At 37.7% G+C, this 21,890-nt stretch overlaps 1 protein-coding gene across 2 annotated transcripts in view; it reads right to left on the bottom strand.

Annotated features, from left to right (window-relative positions):
• The window catches only part of LOC134542940 (neuropeptide CCHamide-1 receptor-like), a 953,117-nt gene that overhangs the window by 816,447 nt on the left and 114,780 nt on the right, over nt 1–21,890 (bottom strand). The window lies entirely within an intron of this gene.

The following is a 21,890-nucleotide window of genomic DNA, read 5'->3' as shown; positions in this document are numbered from 1 at the left end:
GAACAGTATAAATGTTTTCATACTAGCTTGCGACAAAATGAATGCGCGAAATTTACCTATCTCTATTTATAGGCCTATCCAGGCTGATAATACTGGCTGTGATTCGATTCGCCAGTAGTATAGGAATGTATGTCCGGGCACAGGCGCCAGGCGCTGGTGCCGGTGCCGGGTCAGTGACCGACCGACCTCTGACGTCACAGCGGCCATCTTGGACTCAAAAATTCCTTAACATTTCTCAAAAATTACTCAAAATGACTCAAAATTTCCCACTTACCGTTTTTAGATCTTAAAAATACCAGCGGCTAGAAATATACATATTGAGGCTTAAGCATCCATGTCTACAGCTTCCGATAAGCCTCTGACGTCATAATTGAATATGTCATCATGTAATAACGTCACAGTTGCAATTTCCGTTACGGCAGCCATCTTGAAAATCATTATTTATTATCCGATTTTAATGAAAAATTTTAAAAATTTATAAAAAGTAATATTTATAAAAAAATTAATTTTTTTCATTATAATCGGATAATAAATAATGATTTTCAAGATGGCTGCCGTAACGTAAATTGCAACGGTGACGTCATATTACATGATGACATATTCAATGATGACGTCAGAGGCATAAGGCCCGTCTACAATAGCAATGTCCTAAACTGTGTCCGAAGGACACTCGTCGCTGATTGGTCCATGTGACCCTCTGACGTCATGCGTCAAGTAGGCGAAGGTCCGAACCTACCTGGTCCGAAGACATTCGTCAATTTGAACTTTTTGCCCCAACCTGTGTACTGCGGACACAGAAAAAGAACAGAACACTCGCGATATTTGAATTTCCGGTTCCCGTTTGAAATGTGATATGAGTACATTTTTTAGCATTTACATTTGCCACTTTGACTTATCTACTGAATAAATATATAATATTGAACTCCCACAACTTTCATAAGTTCAATCTCAAACTACAAAGCATCAAAACAATAAAGAAATACATTTGGTTTGGCACATTTACTGCGCTCTGGTGACAACTTTAGAAATCAATACATTCGGACATCGGACATCGCAATTGTGGACAGGGCAGTTTTCGGTGAGACCATGTGACGTCACTCACATTCGGATAAGGACACAGACCACGCACAGGTTCGGACTATTGTAGACGGGCTCTTATCGGAAGCTGTAGACATGGATGCTTAAGCCTCAATATGGATATTTCTAGCCGCTGGTATTTTCAAGGTCTAAAAACGGTAAATTTTCCCTCAAGACGGGAATTTTTCCATGAAAAACGGGAAATTTTTAGAAATTTTGAGTCATTTTTGAGGAATGTTGAGTCATTTTGAGGAACTTTTGAGTCCAAGATGGCCGCCGTGAAGTCAGAGGTCGGTCGGTCATTGACCCGGCACCGGCACCAGCGCCTGGCGCCTGTGCCCGGACATACATTCCTATACTTCTTTCGCCTCTTTTTACCTTTCCGTCCCTGTTTCAGGTAAAAGGTCTAACAGATTTGGTAACCAACCTTGTTTTGTCTAATATGGTCATTTGTCAGTCCACATTTGCTTGTAGGTCTTGTCTGCACTGGCTTGTAGATCATAAAAGACAAACTATAAAAATTTCCATGTTCACATATTATATAGTTCGTTAGGAACGCTGCATCTGCAAAGTTGACAGCTCGTCAAGCATATTAACTTTACCGTGGTTACAGCTAATATATGACTGAAACACTATTGATTCTTATACTGGAAAGCTTAGACAGTACTCTGTAATTTTTTTTCAATCAAACTGAAATATTCATGCACACAAAATTACAGATATTTGTAAATCTGTACATTTGCACGAAAGCAAATCGCTGCAAATGTGGGATTGTATTATTGCCCGGGCATTTATGCTTTGGGTTGTCCCAGTACCTGAATTAGTTAAAGTTATTTGTAAACTTTTCCCTGTATAGCTTTCCACGACTAAATGCGCACATACAAAAGCACAATAAACAATTATGAAGTCCAATTGCTAAATATTATTATATTTTCCAAGAGTTCAAAAATGTACTCTTGTACAAAAAAGTCGATTTTTAATATTATATTGCAATATTCGTAAGCGCGACAGTAAATATCCAGCTTTGTTTCGAAAAACGCAAATCATAAATTCAAAACTAACCATAACAATGTTTTGTAGAAATTTACTATATTTTCTCTTGTAATATTATGAAATATTTCTTGGCAACCGATTTCTAAAGGAATTTTGTGTAAATGTCCAAAAACATTTTTTTTTCTGTGTAAGGAATACGATATTTAATTATAATAAATTATTTTTATACTACTAATTAACAGATTACTTCAGTTTACAAGTTTGCAAGCTAAGAACACATATCCATGAACGATACGGAGTACTTGATTTGCCTATTGTAGGTACTTGCACTTGGAAATTCTTTTATAAACTTAAGTTTTAATACCTTGTATTAGGTCCTCATTTTTTACATTTCGTTACATTGTCAATGTGTAGCAAGTATATATATGTATGTACATTGTGTTTTATTTCTTTAGAAATATTTGTGTCTTGAAATAAATAAATATATAAAAATAAAAAAAAACTATATTTATTTATTTCAAGAAACGCATCTAGACTACTGTAAATTTTTTTAAATAAATGACAAATTGTTTAATATAATGAAAATAGTCCTGCTCTATAACTCGAATATATATATATATATATATATATATATATATATATATATAAAAACATAATTGAAACATTTGGTCACAAGTGTAATATTCGCATACATTATGTGGATAAGTTAAAATATTTTAAATTAAAAAAAAAATTGTTCATAAAATGAAATGTGTGTGTAGGAAAACCCGCCAGAGTGACGGGGCTTATGTTATGGGACGTGTAAGTGCACGTCATCCTTGAACGTGACATGCGATAGATTTCAGTTTAACTGACCATTGGTTGTAGGATTATAATTTAAAAAAAAAATGTTATCAATGTCGTATTATCTGAATTCATCTCCAAAAAAATCCTGCTCTATACGATGCCCAATGAAGATTCCGGCTGTCCCGGGCTTCTAGTGCTGAAACTTTGCTGAGTGGGTGTCGCTCGCCTAACGGTCCACCCCTAGCCAGGCACGCGCCTGTGCTCCTCAGTGGGACACAAAGTTGGCAACACCGGATGAACACGTGATCCCGCCGGCGCCCCCCTTCCACCCTTCTGCTCACTCGCTGCCACGGTCATATCTCTGTCTGCGATCTCTCGCTCTCAGCTCCACCCCAGCACTATCTGGTGACCGTGATTCACAACCGCGACCTTGAAGCTTGCCCTTAAGGAACTTGCATTACACCTTTATCTTCATTTCTCGGCCATATAATTTTACGGTCACCGCCCAATTTTCACAGTTATCGTGTGACGACGAAAAGACTGCGTGCCAGTTCAGAGACTTGCGCTTAGAGGGTATAGTACCGCGCTAGAAGAAATACCAGCGAGCGTCGCGCTTATCAACCCGCCTCACTAACACACATACACCTCTGACGGAGCGGACCCCTTAAAAGATGCGTTCACGCTTACAATGGGGCATTTTTAAACCAACTGTTATCAGGTACGATACACCGGCAGTACAGTTCATTGGTGTGGTACAGACAACCAAAGCTAAGGTTATGCAGAACAAAGCAGATGACTGAAACAATCGGTATCGTTAAAAGGTTTCTAGTTTAAAACTAATGTGGTAAGTAAATAACGAAAAACTAGGTTTAAATCTGTAAAAATAATCGGTAAGGAATGTTGGTGTAAAATTTTTAATGAGTTTGATATACGAAGGAAATAAAATTATTAGTTATAAATAGTTTCATTAAAATAATAAAAACAATTATCTTAGCATACGTGTTAGCAAGTTTATTTCAGAATTATGTGGTCATTTAAAATAATTATATTTTTTCTTTCAATGTTTAGCTGCTTCAATGCAATTATTGTTAACTGAGTTCAGTTGTTCGAAGATCATGTCGATACCAAAGGCAATGTGTGGTGATAAGTACTTCTATCTCAAAAACTAAGTTTGTATAACTCCTATAGACCTTTTATAGTAAAATACCTTAAGGTTTTTTTAAACATTTATGTAAAGAGTACAACAATTTTGAAAAACGTTTGGCTAACAACTATTTTAAATACTAAAAACTTATTAAATTATCGTAAATTAACACAAGTCTGTTATAATGTCAAAACTCTGAACAGCTACTCTCATCAGCAAACGATACTTTGCACACTAATTTTAGTTCATTTAAAGTAGGCATGAGCCGTAGTATTTGTCAATGACGTTTTATTTCTCACAAGCAATGCACAACCTCACCGAATTTTACTATATCTAATCTCTTTATTTTCTTCCATTGGGAAAAATCATCAACGAGTATTGGTATTTATGTGGCACATTGCCTCTGTTAGTAAAATTATGAACCAATATTGATTTGCAAAGACTATATGCTGTAGGGGCACTAGACTAGGTGGGGCCCCAAATATATTGGGGAGGGGCCTTACCGGGTGGCCTGAAAGATATGGAATAGCAACCCCCTCCCCCCCCCCCGGGAAGATTTGAAAAATAAATTCTGTAAAACAACGTTTCTAATCCAACCGTAAACCAAAAATTTCTGTGGATGTTTTGATAAATTTTCTGAATAAATTATGATTATTGTTTCGTAATAAATTACACGCGAGTTAGTTGTTATTAATTCTAATGATCTAATGCCGGCGAAGTCGCGTCATAACATGGGACAGTAAAATGTTTGAATGTTTTTATAGTGAGAAATCATGAAAATTTAATTGAAATCTACATAAAACGTTATTGGCAAGCACTTAGAATTATATGCTAAAACTATCAAATACACCCCATAATGGCCTTATTTTTTACAGAAAAATATACACGCACGAGGAATAGGTACACTATTAGAAATTACGGTAAATTAACGGACATTGGAACGAAGAATTCGCCTAAAATGACCGAAGAGGTCTTCGTAATTTCAGACAACGGGATCATTGTATAAACTGCGCCGTATTCAAACTTTAGAGAATTGTTTATCGTTATAAACCGAGTGAACACACACGGGGAAGACATTTAAATGAGTGTTCTTGCAAGTAAGACTTTTGAGTTTTGCTGATACACCCTGATTATTCTTGCGGATTCGTTCTCAAAGTAGGTGAACTTAGTACCCGCAAATTTACAAACTTAACCGTTTATTTTCGAAGATCCCCTGGATGATTTGTAACCAGCGTAATTCGTAGATTTAAGGTGAAAATGTTTTTCAACTGTGTAGTCGCGGGGCCATTTGGGCTTTTGCCCGACTGGCGCAGCTCTGGAGCCGCCCCTGACTTCGATCACGGAAACTCTCAAAGGAATATTTCCTTTAGTAGGTTTGTTTGATTTTTTTTTTTTTTTTTTACGTAGCGAACTCGCCACACATTTCACCGACCCGCCGCGTGGCTTTACGTCCGACAGAGCGAATCGCTTGACGCACAGGTGCTCTGGACTCCTCTTGCCATTACTCCGTTACCCCCTTTCCCTTCTCACAACCCCCCCACCCCTCCAACACCAGCACTCCTTCATCGACGAACTCCTGACCCCTGGGGGGGTTAAGCGCGGTAAATCACGCGCCACTCTTAACGCCCCTCTATGAAATATTCAATTTCTCGCTTCTCCGGCAGCTTTCCCCCCCCCCCTCCTCGGCTGCTCCAACCCCTTCCACCCGCGCGCGAGTGAATTATTTCCGTAACTCGCTACTCACAAACCCCTCCCCCGACTCGCCTCTGCCTTGTGCTCGCGGCTTTAATCCCCTTACTAATGTCCGCGCCGCGCAGGCCGGCGAGCTACACGGCGCTACTCGGAACACGGCGTTGGGACCACGTACTACCCGCTTCTCGTATCCCCGTCGCTTTTTTTGGTACGCGGTGGAAATACTGCACCCGAGAAAATACAGACGCTTTGTCGCTCCCCCAAGCAGGCAATATATACAAAAAATCAAACACACGCTACCTCACAGCCAGCTGGAATACAGTAAACAATTTTTTTTAAATGTAATTTAAATTCACGTCTCTGAGCTAACATAGAGACGGTTTGTTTGTAATAATGTATTGCTTCTTTTTTTTTTGTGAACGTGTATTTTATTTTAAAGAATGCACGAGTGGTAGGCCCGGGGTTAACCGCGTGCGTGTGAATCTCAACCAAATAATACGTTCGTCAACACAGGCGGATATTAAGTTAAAGATCCACAGACAGATGGAAGTCTTCAGGGCAGTCTGTGACGGGCTGCTGGCAAGACTCGTTGAGTCTTAAACAATGTTATTGTCGCCGGGTTTGGTATTGGTTTAGTCTACAAAATTATTATTTTTTCAGCAAGGATGTTCGTATAAAAATATATATATATATTTGGTTTGGTCGTATCAAAGATGTATGTAGACCAAATATTTTAGAGTATGCAAGTGTGTAATAATGTAAGTATGCAAGTGTGCATGTATGCAAGTATGAAATTATACTGCGTTATTTCTACCTCTTACCTGCCGTCCTCTCCCCCACCACCGAGACCGGAAAAATTCGCGGATTCATATCCAGATAGGCTGGAATCCAAACTAGTTCAACTTCTTGCTGCTTCAGTGATTGGACCACAGATTACCTTAATGGCTCTAAGCCAATGAAAAATCCTCAACAAAAGAAACAGCGAATCACAAGCATTCCAGTTGACCGGTGTCACGGATTAGTAGCCAATTCAGCAGGTGTAATCTGCACAAGTACATAGAGGATCATGGAATCTATCCTAAAGGTCATTGAACCCACGAATTTTTCCCGTCCCTATGAATAGCATAAACATAATTGTAGTACGCCATATCTAGGGGCAGGCATTTTTCGTAAATAAATATGAACGCCTATTAGACTGCAACAAGGTATACCCGCACCAGCGGTTTCTTCCTTGAGATTGGCGGCCGTCTGAGAGAGAAGCCGTTGCCTTATTTGACCGAGCCACTCAGGACGTATTTGTTTCCGCATTGGATCACTGTGATTGGTGTTGTATTAATCGACGTGTACCTGAAAGAACTTAAATCACGAAACACAGACGGTGCTACAGTGTTTTAACTTATAACTAGTGTCGGAATCTTTTCGCGAAATGTGCATGGCCCTAGCCATATCTTATCGTATATACTTGCATTTATGCTTTGTCAACTAAGATATACAATGAACGAAATTGTACATTACGATGTTTGTTGTTGCGAAATAATTTCTTTACAAAATTACTTGCTCTACATTCAGTCCAGGTATTCCAGTGTGACTTAAAACACTTCGAAAAAACGGATATTATTGTTTTATGAAGTATGTTACATATTTTTCCTTTAAAGTATATTAATGGAAGTGTTTTTGATAGCAATTAACTTTTAAAAGTGCCCACAACATTCTTATAACAAATGTAGCCTTGTTATAAGATTTTAAGAGCTACTTGTGTATAAATCAATAAATACTTACGCCTATCACTAAAAAAATGTATCTTGTTTTTTTTCATAATGTTTTTCAGGAACCACTTCATCACTTGTTGGACGTGTACATATGATCAATATAATTGCTTTGATGTGCTTTTCAAATGTCTTAACAGGCTGTGACTGGAAGCAGATATGTTAATATTTGAATAAACAGTTTTTCAGTGATTGAATAAGCCCAGCATTTTCTAAAGTTTATTATGATTAACATATAACTATCAAATTTGTCATTGGTCATTTGTCCAATTTACTCTCCTTTTCAAAGCAAGTGATATGTAAATAGGATTTTATAAAAATATCCGAAATAATATTGCGCATGCGGATCTGTAATGAAGAAGCATTTTCGTTTATTTTTAAAATTAAAGTTTTATTTTCTGAGTTATTTCATAACTTCCAAGTATAAATTTGTTTTTCATACGGCAAGAACTATACTTTTCTCTAAAGGCCCGGGTTTCTTTCCTAAGTATTTCAACCGATTCATTTTTAGAACTAAACCTGAAATGCTCTGACAATATAATGCATGTTTCTTCATCAATTCCATTTTAGTTTGTATTTCCGTAAAATTACATTTAATTCACACCCCCTCCCCCCCTTAAAATTTAACTCGGTCTGCTCCACTTAAAAGACTTTCTGCCGTTTTTATGGGTTTTTTAATTTCATGTTTGAGTGAATGTACAGAATTTAGTTTGAGACGTTTTCTAGCGCAAGTTCAGCTTTCAAGTCACGCTCGCAATCATCTGTTAAGTTCCATGAACAAAAGTAAGATATTTTTAGAGTCCACTTACCATCTCGTCAGCATTTTTTAGCCCATACTTGCAAAATATGCTTATCACTCGGGAATCATATATTATATTATATGTTTTGTTCCAGTAAATGATTTAATTTACCAATCTATTATTTCACCGTGTACTCGGTATCGTAAAGTTTAAATATAAATTTAAATAGGCTTTTTAAAGTAACAAAGCCAATTCATTTAAAATTCTTCACTTAAACATGTTCCCTGTTAGATATTAACTAAGCATTTGCGCATATACAGTAAACGAAATAATACAATTTTACAACACACCCACCTTGTATAATAAACTCCTCACAACAACAATAACTGTTCCCACGTAACGCTGTGTGTTTTTTTTTAACACGTTACGAGAAGATGCGCTACTGAACTACGGTCACGGGTAGGTTGCGGACGGGCTGGTAAGCCGAGCCGGGGCTGCAAGTGACGTAATGCGCAGAACGATGCGCAAGCGATCGAGGCTACCCCCCCCCTCTCCCCCCCTCTCTATCTCTCTCTCTCTATCTCTCTCTCTCTCTCTCTCTCTCTCTCCCTCCCTCCCTCCCTCCTAACCTTGACATCTTATCTGAATAAATTGAGTCTGGCGTCACGTCAACTTCGATGTAATACGAGAAGAATGATGGGATAGAAATTTGGAGGAGGGGGAGGGGGGCAGAAACCAAATGAATTGGTGGAGGAAACGAGATTACCCCGAGAAAACAAAGTGTCTCATGGCAGCTTCGGTCAATTAGCCAACAAGCACAGCCCTAGCAAGCTGCTACACAGCGATAAGCAAGCTTATCTGTGTCAAGCTCGTTGACCTGAAAGCTTCTTTCTGAAGCCTGTTGACGTGAAGGGCTCCCCCCCCCCTAATAACCCCGGACGGGGGCACATACGGTGTGCAGAGCTTCAGAAAAAATTCACGTAATTTAACAACTCGAAATCAGAGTGGAATCTGTTCACGAAAATCCTTTAAGAATACGCTGAGAGTGAATGAGTTTTTAAAATGTATTTTTTTCAAGAGTGAAAATGTCTCAAACGCCTGTTTTGAGGATACTTTCTAGGCATGAAGCACCCGATACAGATCTTTGCCATATAATATTATGGTTACCGCTAAAAGGTCATAGTTTTCGTATGCACGACAGACGAATGCGTGCCAGTTCAGAGCCTTGAGATTAGAGGCGATACCGCGTTAGAAGCGCCAGCGAGCGTTGCACTTACCATCCCACAATGGCGTATGCCCTGAAATAATTTAATCGATATTTAAAAAAATTCTTTATTCCAAGTCGAAGGCTTGTGCTATTTAAAGTAGGAGTGCCCTCGACCAAAATAAAGCGCTTCTCTCATTCTTCCTCTGACGATCCATCCACAATCCATTCCACCTCTTTCCACTTCCGTTCCCCTTCAGCTATTTTACATACAGTTTACACATAGAAAAATAAAATAAAAATATCAGATGCTAATTGCATCAAAAGTATCAGTCCAAAGTCGTACTATGAGAAAAGTGATGGCGGTCTTAAACTTTTGGTAGAATCTGTAGGCGTACCAAGGATTTTTTTTCTGTTAAGGATGGGGGCGGGAGGTTCGGTCGAGATTTTTAAGACAAACTCCATTGACACCAGAATTAATTTTACTGTAGTATATGTTTTTTTAAAACTTAAAAACTGTCTATGGAAGAAATATTATTATTATTTTTTTCCAATTTCAGTAACCTCTTTAAGTAAGTCCAATCCTTTCAGTCTTTCCTTGAATATAGTATTCCGCAGTTAGCATTTTAATCTTCTGAAGCAAGAAAATAATGTCTTCTCCGGAGTTTCAACGTTTGTAAGCGTCGTTTAAAATTACGCATCTCGCAATAATGGAACGTTCTTCATCTTATACGTATACAACGACTAAAAAAAATTTCTTTCCACGTTTTAACAGTTTTATGGAATTTTATATGAATTTAGGTAGCAATGTTGCAATCACTATTCGCCCTACCCCCCTCCCCCCTCCACGTGTACTCCTATGGTATTTTACCTCGGGTGAAAATAACCTGATGAGGAAGGATCTATATTTTTTAACGTGTTTCATGTTTTACACCGTGCCATTCGACCGCTAATTGTAATGTGGGTTTTTAAACATATTGGCATTTGGGTGCCATTTGTGAGTGGTAATTACCATTCATAAAATTTAAAGATTTTGTGCTATTATTGTATGGTTACGTTAAAGTAGTGTCTTTTCAAAATCAACATATCCTTAACAGGGTAGGTTTTTTAATTAAAAAAAATTAAAGTCATGTCCATTGGTTGTTAGTTTTTCTTCAATAAGTAGCTGATGTATATTATGATGAATTAAGTGATACGTAGCTGAGAGATGTAAATAGTTTTGTTTTGTTAAATGAGTAGTGAGGACTTTATAAACATGTGATGATAAGATAAAAACTTAATTTTACACACGCGAACAAATTTTTATTGCTGGTATAATTTCAAGACGGCGAGTGCTGTGACTGGATTGTATTTTTTTTTTTTTTTTTTTTTTGTACGTTTCTCAACACCACCAGTTTCAAAATTACAGATATTCTCAGTCCTCCTTAAATATGTTAAGTTTGAGATACTTATCCCCTCAAAGAAAAGGGACCGCAAAGCTAGTAAATTATTCAAGCTAATGATGTCAGTAGGTGTGTTATTTTGTAACACGGACGAAAACATTATATTAACAGCTACTTTGAGCGAGGCATTCTTATGAACGCGATAACCTGTTAAACTATAGATTTCTAGATTCCCGGGACGACTTCCTTAAAAAAAAAAAATATAGAAAAAATCGTAATGACCGGGTGTGTACGCCTATAGACGAGCATGAAACAAAAAAAAAAAGACTTTCTGGGCATGTCACCTCCCCTACAAGCTCCCGGTGATGAGGCGAACGTGATAATGTTATGTATAATTTTTTTTTTATTCCTTCCCTCCCGAAGTGTGTAAACGCCCAGGTCTACATCGGGATTAAATGAAATTATGACAGCGTTATGCGCAGCTAGAATTCCACACACGTGTGAAGTTTAGTGGCGTGTGGTTAGTTGCCAGGTTGTTAGTTCCCCGACGAGACACGGGCCCACAAACCTCACCCACAGTTTTTATTTTATTTTTTATTTTATAACTTGTTAAGTAGGGAATTCCTCCGGAATCTTGGGAGCCTTGCCACATAAAACATACCCGGTTACAACTGCGCTGTAGACGTAGTTTTTTTTGCAGACTTTCGACTTATTTAAAGCGAGTTGCCCACAAATACTATTTACAAGTCGTTGTTGCATTACTGACATATTAAGGTCGCCGGATACCTGGGCACATTTACGGTTTTTGGAGCTTCAGGACAAAAAAATAATCACCGGATTTATATCTATGTGAGTGGGGTTGGTTTACGAAAAGCATTTAATAATGCACCGAGGGCGGATAAGAAGTCCTGTTTCCGCATTTCGTTTTTAAACTTTATTTCTAGAAGAGTGAAAATGGCTGAAACGCGTGTTTTCGGAATAATTTTCAGGCATGAATGATCCGTTAGAGATTCTTGAAAGCGCTCAAGGGACTTGAATTACAACTTTACCGTCATTCCTCCGCCACATAATGTTATGATCACCACTCAGATCTCATAGTTGCCGTATCACGACGAGATGACAGCGCGCCAGTCCACGGTTTTGCGCTTAGAAGCGAAACCGTGCTAGAAGCTTCAGTGAGCGTCGCCCTTATCATCCCGCCTCGCTAACGCAATTACACCACTAACAAGGCGGGCCCCTTAAATGTTACGTACATGGAGGTATTCTTTGCGGATAAGTAAAAAATATGTGCGAGTATTTTGTTTTTGCGTAAATCACCTAAATTGCTGTGATTCGTGTTTCGACGTGGGTTAGTACGGAAAAGGAGCTTTATTGATAGGGGAAGACATTTTTCGCGAAAAGTTCTAAAAGCCCATTGGACCTCAATATAGCATGTCTGCACTTGCGGTTTCTTTAACGCAATTGGCTGCCGTCTGCGAGAGAAGCCATTGCCTTATTTGACCGGGCCACCAAATCCCGAAACACAGACGATACTACAATGTTTTCAAACGAAGCTGGTCTCTAAATCGTTCCGCGAGATTGAATGTAAGTACTTATCTAATTTTGTAAAAAGAAATGTTTACGTCCGTAACAGTAACTGATTAAAATAATTTAAGATGATTTCGTCTGGTTTATGTCTTCATCCGCTATCTTGGAACATGTAAAATTTAACTTATTGCTTCAGTTAGAGACACGCAAAAATTCTGGAATTCGTTTGGCGTAATGTTTGCTCTACCAACGTTTGCTTTTCCATTGACTGAGTTCTAAGTGAGAATCATTTTTTGTTCTTGTTAGTTGGCACTACCTGCTTCGCTTACTTCTCTCCTAGATGAACATCGTTGGCATACGGTTGCAGAGGGGCGTGTCCAAATAACCGCAGTCCAATCTGGAGCACGATGCAGTTGTATGAAGGTTCGCATTCTAAATAGCGAACAAATGAATCCACGAGATTTCATTATCTCTAGCTTCATCGTGTCTGCTTTGTAGTAATTCAACTGTTTCCTTTCCAAGCACTGATTCCCGACGAACCTTTCTGCTCCACCCACCAGAGCACACACAAATATATATTCTGTACTTTTACAAAATATTTATTTGGAAAACCAGTTCCCAAGAAATAGTTTGTAATAATTCAAGAAATATATACTTTGTAGAACACATGGTTATAGTTATTTTAGCATATATGAAATACTTTTTTTGAGATAAAACTGAGTGTTTATTACGAAAAATTGACACACATTAAATATTTTTATTGACGTTTTGTCAAATCATAATTTTTTAAACATGGAATTTCAATATTCAATACATAAAATAATTAGAATTTATTTTCTTTTTATTATGCTTTATAATGTGCGCATTTAATATTAGAAAGCTATTCAGGGAACGATTTACAAATAACTAAATATTGGAGGTAGTGGGACAACACAAAGCATAAATGCCAGGATAAGATTCTGAACCCAGTACTACTACGAACACTATTTTGTACTGATACAGTTTTTTTTCCACGTAAATTTACAAATTTACAAGTATCCGTAATTTTAGTTTAATATTTCTGTTCAATTTACAAAAAAAAAATAGAACAGTGCAAATGATATTAACTGAACTTCGATGACTGCCATTAACACATAGTGAAATAGTTTATTCAGCTTTACGAAAGCCGTTGCGAAAGAGATTGTAACGGAACAGTTGCCATTTTACTAACGCGATCCATCTCATTGCGTGTGAAGAACTAAAGGAGCAAACGCAGTTACGTGTATAGCGGCCAAACGGTAATCAACATTCCTGAGCCGGCGTCGCTCGTTATTCTTCACAGTCTGTTGGACGGCAACATTAATTCGTTCTCAACTAGACTACTACATCAAGAATAATAATAATGAAAAAAAAAAGTTTTTAGAGCGTCCTGAGGAATGCGACAGATAACCAAGGGTTTTGAAATTAAACTTCGTCTCTTCCTGCAGGTACTTGAAAGTTTCTTTTTGATCCTATGGTTCTTGCAGCGTAACCTTTGAAGTACACAATTTCCAGCCTAAATTTTGATTTACTGGGAAAGTTTCTTCAGTGTCTTGTCAAAAATGTTCTGTACGTTACAAACCAAAAACAAAGAACGGTAATTATTTTATTGATTTAAATAATACAGTGTTAAAAAGGGCCGTATATAATTGTGAAATTGGTTTTCGAGTTATACATACGTAAACCCTTACAAATATAAAAAAAATTGGAAAAATTCTTGTAGTTTTTGTGCACACTAACAAAAATTTCAAATGTATGTTCCCGATACCGACCTATAACACTGAATCTTGCCAATTCGTTTAACAGACCATTTCAGGAATCAATATATGTGCGCAAAATCGTTCATTATAACTAGTCGCACCTGTGTTTCCGTACCATGTGCGTCTCTGCCTGAGGACGGGAGCAGATAGCAGTTCCCGAAACGTCGCTTGTTTCTGTTTAGGTAAAACTATTGTATTTGTTTGTCTTTTCGTTTTGTCATGTTTTTTGTCTCGCTTCAACTGTTGTGCTGAATTATTTTGGGTTTCAATATTTTTGTGTTGTCATCATTTGTGGGGATTTTTTCGTTCTCTTAGTACATTTTTCTTTGTTTTTCTTTGTTTATTTGCTGACCATATTCCTGTTTCGGAATATTTTGTGGTGTTCATATCCTTGTTGACAACAGCAATTGTTTGCTTAATTTTGTGTGTTTTTTGTCTTTTTTTGAGTATTTTTATTTATTTATTTTATTTATTAGTTTTTCTTCAAACAGAAAAAGTTCTTAGCAATGGCGTATGTCCAAAAACTTACATCAAGTCATAACTAATCTACATGATAACCTCTGATAAATGATATACGAACATACATTATACTTTTTTTTTTTAATGAATGGTGCCATTAAATCTCCTCACGTCTCTGGCGAGTACTGAAGACTTGTCTTTTTTTTTTTTTTTTAGTTACGTGCGTGTTAACAAAGAGGTCCGTAGACGACAGAATATCACAGTAGACTCCAAGCCCAAAAATTACGAATCACTCTGAAGATGATGCTTCTTCACATAACCTTGATTGTTTAAAGCAGTTTGCGCTAAAACATTAAGCTAAAACCACGAAGACTTTCATTAGCGAATACAAGAATAATTTTAATTTGTAATCAGTGAATCTTTACGGGGTATTTTGAGTGTAGTAATTTTTTAAAAAATAACTATCAATAAAGCTTCCGTTCAACTGTTTTTTTTTTTTATAATATAGTATTCTCAATTCCAAATCTAGATCGTTGGCTTTTGGAGTTCAAATTCACTAACTACTTCTTGGCTTCTGCAATGTAAAAATTTTCACCTTAAATTTACCAAGAACAATTGTTACAAATAATCCAGAGTTCTTTTTTAATTTACTGCTAACTTCTTAAATTTACCGGTACTGAGTTCACAGACTTTGATAATGAATCCAAAGAATAATCTCGATATATTAACAAAACATCCAAAAACATTTTTAAGTATATAACAAGAACATTCTTCTTTCTTTCACGCGTGTGTTTACCTTGTTTAAAACCAAACACGCCTCTGATGTCAGAATATGGATAAGGTTATACGAAGATCTAGTTGTCAGAATTTACGCAGAACTCTTCGTTTATCTGAAGTGAATTCTTCGTTAAAAAGTCCGTAAATTTACTGTGATTTCTAACAGTGTGGTTTGAGGTCATGTACACGTTTCAGCATGCCTGGTTGCAGTCATCTTCAAGGGCGAACACCGGTGTTGAGAGACAGTTCAGTTTTCTTTAAGTATGGAAGGAATTTTCGTTTTATCACGCCCTGCTACGCGTACCTCAGCGTGGAATGGACGACTATAAATGGGACGGAGCCAAGCAGTTTTAAGTAACGGCCGGTTGAAGCGCCACTGTCAACTGTGGGACACAAAACGTAAACAAACAGTCACTGATAATAGAATCATGGGGGGGGGGGGGGGGGGGGGGGGAAACTCTTATTGCCGATAATGAGACCTGTATTTTTTAAAAAAGAAGTTTTGGGCCTGCCCGCTAGATAGCATCTTTAAAATATATTACTAACACGGCTACATTGATTGCAAGAAGTAATTTCCAGACACTTTAGGTGCGTTTTTATCAAAATTTAACATCCTCTTTCGTTAATCAACACATTTATTTTACGAAAACAGGGCTTTCAGTCTTCAGGGAATACCTACAGAAAAAACCAAAATATCAGGTACTATAACCGGCCTAATCATTCCCGGGACCCACCTTGGAGTCTTTCCCAACCCAGACCCCTTCCAAACCAATACACTTAGTTTTAGTTAGGTTAAGAAAAATAATTGCTGAGAAATACATATATTTGTATAGTATAGTAGCCTTAGATCGGCTGACTGAGATCCCGGTTTCCAAACAAAAGACGAGTGGGCTCATGTACGCTCGAAGGCGGGTACCTCGAAGTCGTCCGTTGTGGGTGGCCGCGGTGTTGGAAATCCGAAGACGGAGTCTCGTCGCGTGCAAGGGACGAGTTTCCCCGGCCACGGGGCCTCCCTACCGCCGCCAGCAGTGGTCACGTGCTCGCCCGCCTCTTGTAATCAACAGCTCTTGAGACGGATAATTGTTATATAGCTCAGAGTACGCTGTCCTATAAGGCAACGAGGGATCTATCTCCCGCGGGTTTGCTGCCCACTATCGTAATGAGCAGGGGCTTTAAAACACGACGTGTTTCGGGTTCAGCCACGATTCTTTATGGAAAAAAAATAATAAGTGTAGGCCTATACACACAAATAAATAAATATATCGTCTATTAGCTAACAATACCGGATAATTAAAAGTAACTTTACAGGAAGTTCAAAATACTGCTTATTTTTAAGTACTTATAGTGTGTATTTAATTTAATGCTATTTTTATTTTAAAACGTTTTGAATATTGTTTTATTATTATTAAGGAAGGGTAACCAATTACACTCCTCCTATAACCTCAGCATGAAGCCTACTTCAGGAAGTAAGTCTGTGTGTATTTAGGCGGTTCCATTTTTATGCGACGGTGCTGTTGTCTCTAGGATTTTTTCCGTACAAATTGTGTCGGTGGATGCAAATCGTCCGCTAGAATGCGCTGAAACCAAAAAGTCATATTCGATAAAATAATATCAACTAAGTGGTATTGTTTGCTAAGCGACGAAATAGATATATGTATAGCAACATTAAAATTTATATGACCAGGTAAAATGTTCATAATTTTAATACGTATAATGTTTTTTTGTTGTGGAATACCTGTTATCACAATTTACTTCTTTTTTATGTTGTAAATGATCTACGCAAGTTTGACGAGTCATGGAGAACATTTTTTAAAAAATTAATCCGCTGGAGAATTTTGAACGAGGTTTTTAAGGAAACTCACCTAATTATTTTTTGTTTGTTGTTTGAATTTGCAGTGCGGTTGGAGTGTATAACCAGAAGATGCATACTCTACATGGTGCAGTGAGCCAATTTTTCCAGTAGCTACACACTTTTAAATGAAACCTTGGAAAAATTATTGAAACTTTTAAAGCTTTTGTACGTTTCTTACATTTCGACATTGAATATTTTTTTTTTTTACTTGTATTCAACTTTATGAACCAAACTGAAGATACTTTCAAATATGAGCAATATTATCTTATTTTAACCTTCCATCACATGTTGAACCGTGTCTAATCGAAGATTTAAAAAAAAAATGGCGTGGTTCCATTATCCAGCTTGCTTGTTGCGTATTGAGAAATGCGAGTGAATGTGGTATTTAACTAGGTGTATTAACTACACAAGGCCATGCAACATTGATTTGCTTGTCCACAATCTCCCATCGTAATGTCGGCTAAATGAACTGTAACGAAGCCCTAACGAGAAAATTACACCATATGCTACTAAAAAAAAAACTTAGTTTTTCCCGTACGTACTTGACTCATATTTTGACTGTTTATTTCATAATTACGAATGAAGCATGCTTGTATTTAGACACAGTTCATAAATTACAAGGCCAATTTCATTTATTGACTTCCTTTGTCGTATTTTAAAACAGTGACAAACAGGGGCGTATGCAGGAGGGGAGATTGTTTGGATATAACCCTACCCCTCCCTTTTTTCCACAGAAGTCCTTAAATATCTATAATTTACTCCAACATATTGAAATAATTTGTAAGAACAAACAGCATAAACATTCTCCCCCCCCCCCCCCCCCCCCCCCCAACCAGGTAAAAATAATTTCTTCCTTTTCGTAAAATGAAATTGTGCGTACGCTCCTGGCGACAAACCCGCTTTTATGCTTGTTAAGTTTCCACTCTTGCACAGTGACCAGTACTTTCGAGTAGCCTAAGATGTACATCAAGCTCTGTCCCTGCCCGAACACGCCCGAATATTCACCTTCGGCCAACCTCGGGATTTGTTTTATTTTTGCGCAAGAAAAATGAATCCAAATATTAAAAGTGGTCGGTTAGGTTAGCTACATTAAAACACTTTAAAACACTATGGAAAGTTAGTTAGGTTAGTATAGCTACATTAAAATAAACAGAGAAATAAAAAAATATATATAAATAAACCCGAGGTTGGCCGAAGGTGAATATTCGGGCGTGTTCGGGCTGGGACAGAACTTGATGTACATCTTAAGCTTCCCAGTACTTTCTCCACTCTTATAGGCGTGACTAGGCGTATGTGCTCCAGCGATGCGTGCTCTGCCTCGCCCGCTGCTGAAGATGACGCTCGAGACCCCGGGGTTTTTAGCTCCGCCCCACAGGAAGTGGCATGTGACGTCATTTCCTGCCGCGGCGCAGGCGGGCTCGGTAAACAGCTGAGAGGGTAAATGAACTCTGTGGGTCGCCTCCGCTTGTTCGCCGACGTCAGATGGCAACCATTCCTTTTCTCTCTCTCTCTCTCTCTCTCTCTCTCTCTCTCTCTCTCTCTCTCTCTCTATCTATCCCCCCTCCTTTTGCAAGGCTTGTTTTATTATTAGGAGCAAGAAGTCTCTGGCGTACATAGTGGCTGTTGCCTGGTGACAAATTAATGTACCTTAGTGACTGGCCCTGCGAGTTAAATCCGTTCTGCCATCACCTATAAAGCAGTAATTAATGTGCGTGTAATGATGCATTAGCGTGTGTTAGGTTTTTTTTTTATTATTTCTGCATGATGCTAAGATGCCGGAAACAAATCAGATCGAATCTGAACATATCAACCTACACACACACACACACACATACAAAAACTGCCCTAGTTGTACACGTATTCCCACGGAAATTAATTTTGGAAACAAAAAATAAGTAAATGAATGTATCAGGTTGAACATGTTCTTTCCGAACTGCTATTTTAATATCTATAGAGAACCACAAGGCTCTTTAAACGGTTTTTGGAATGTCTGTCAACCTCGGAAAATCTGTACAAATAAATTGTATGTTACTATACGCTAGACTTATTGGCAGAAAATTTGTGATTTACCTCGCTTCAAAATTAAGTTATTCTGCAATATTCTATTATTTTGTATTATTACTTTTCACGTTTGATGTTTGTTTCATTACACTTACATATTCATAATTCGAGCGTATTAAAAGTGCACTAAATCAAGTTTTATTTTCATCTCCTTACTGCAATGGAATTCACGTGTGACACGTATTGCCATTGCCCAACTCGTAAAACAGGATCATTTAAGTGATTTACGGGCTGCCACCGTCTTCACTGCTCCATTGTTAACTTATTCTGTTAAATTTTCCCTGTTACATATTTTTAGTTGAGTGATAAATATACTTGAAATAGTGCTGTCTAAAATAATAATAATGATAAGTAAACAAATAAAGCTCGAAAACGATAAAGCCTAACTTTACGAGGGCTGTAAATAAAATGCGGAGCATTTTTTTTTTTTAACTGTTCGAACAATGTTGAGGAGGAGACCTTCCCCCCCCCCCCCCTATTTTATTTTCCATACACCGGGGGCGTATTGTCGTTCACTTTCCGAAGCTGAAAATGAGGCATAATTCGTGGAGGGAACATGAAGTGGTTTCAATGCGATTCGGTGTTTGACGTCGCGCCGCTACCTTATGGCTCGGTCCACAATGTGCAGTGCCAGGGATTAGTGCCAGCGCGGGGAGAGTTACCGACTCGGCGGGGAACTGGCTCTGCTTCGTTCCCACCGGCGCGTGTGAACTGTCACGTGGGAAGAGCGCGCTCCGTCGTGTGTCGCTCGGTCCGACCGCTCCGAGGCCGGATGTTGTTCGTACAACAAACCACAGAGAATTTTTTTTTTGTGATCGTGTTTTTTTTAAGCGACGAGTAGTTTATCGAACTTATGCTAGTCCAGTTTGGCCGTCTTGAATCCGGAGCCCTCGGAGAACTTTGTATCTAAATAAAAACAGAATTTAGTGCAATAATCGCTGTATCATATTATGAAAAATGCTTGGTTTCACTTTTTTTTTCCATCGCGATCCAGTGTAACGTGAGAATGAAAAAAAAAAATACAAATCACTTACGTTTCACCGGAAAAAAAAAGGCTACACAAATCTGCTTTATTAGTGGGCAAAAATTAAAAAAAAAAAACACATTTAAAAGGTTTTTTTTTTTGTTAAATGACTTTAATTTGTAGATTTTTAACCGTTTATATTATGTGAATTTAACGACTTTGGCTTTTCTCTGCCTTGGTAAACTGATTTTATCTTAAAAATTTAAGGTAAAAGTCAAGTAAAATAATTTTAATTTTAATCAACGTTTTACATTGCCAACATGAGTCGAATAACAAACGTCAGGGCCCACCATACAAACAAATAAAAAGGATAACAACAAAAAACAAAAAGGCACCTACATGGATTACTACTGAAAACATTTTACTCATTTAGTACTTGAAAGAAATTGCGAGACTGAACATAAACACGTAAGGTATTTGTACATTTACAGTAAGCTCATAGTGTGATTGATTAAAAATTAATGGTAGTAAATTAGCAAAAAAACAAAACGAAAATAACCAAACAATTAGAAAACAAGACGAAAACTGTTGTTCTTCAGAGTGATGTTTGCTGCGAAAAGCGGATTTATAATCTCAGTGTCGGTTTGAATATTAGTATCGACCTGCACATTTATTTCATAAATTATGGTATTTTATATCTCTTATTCCTATAAACTATATACTTTGAAATATGTGTACCTATTATTTTATTTCTTGTACACATGTTTATTCGCATAGTAAAATCTGCTTTGATGTAAGGATACTAAAATTCTAACAATGAAAAAATCTATACTGTATATAAAAACGAAATATACCATTCACTGAACCACTCATCACAAATTGTCAGGCACTATACAGAGTACTGACTTGAAAATTGACATGTATATTCATATCCGCTAAAAATATTTTACGACAATCATCTCCCGGGGGGAAAGGGTTTAGGAGTGTTAAAGATAAAAAAAAATCCCGATTTTTAAGTATGTTTACTACAGACTTCCACTTCCGCGGGGATAACATAGACATCAACTGGGAATGGGGTTTACCGAAAATGAGCTCCCAAGGGGATTTTCAGGGACGTTATAAATATATATATATATATATATAATTTATATATATATACATAATTTTTTTTCTCAAATCTACAGTTGTTCTCCGATCCGGATGATATTTTGCGCACTTGACCTTCAAAACACGAGAAAGGCCACTGTCTACGTGAGATTTATGAAAGCCACCCTCCTCCCCATTTCCGCTCCCTTGGAAGCAGAATTTCGGTACATCTTGATGATATTTCGCTATGGCGTTGGTGATGTCTTCTGCGTCTCCTGGCAACGGCCACTGTAATGTTGATGACTTCTACGTCTCCTAGCAAATGGATAATGCAATGTTGATGCCTTCTTCGTCTACTGGCAACTGCCATTGCAATGTTGATGACTTCGACGTCTCCTAGCAAATGGCTAATGTAATGTTGATGCCTTCTCCTGGCAATTGCTATTGCAATTTTGATGCCTTTCTTCGTCTCCTGGCAACGTTCATTGCAATGTTGATGCATTCTTCGTCTCTTGCAGTTTCCCATACGACTCACATTCGCTATGAGAATCAACAAGGCACAGGGACAATCACACCTTGAGTGGCATGTGTTAACTTTGAAA

This window comes from Bacillus rossius (genome assembly GCF_032445375.1).
Source record: "Bacillus rossius redtenbacheri isolate Brsri chromosome 9 unlocalized genomic scaffold, Brsri_v3 Brsri_v3_scf9_2, whole genome shotgun sequence".
Classification (NCBI taxonomy): domain Eukaryota; kingdom Metazoa; phylum Arthropoda; class Insecta; order Phasmatodea; family Bacillidae; genus Bacillus; species Bacillus rossius.
The sequence above is the reverse complement of the archived record's forward strand: the minus strand, read 5'-3'. Positions and strand labels throughout refer to the sequence as shown.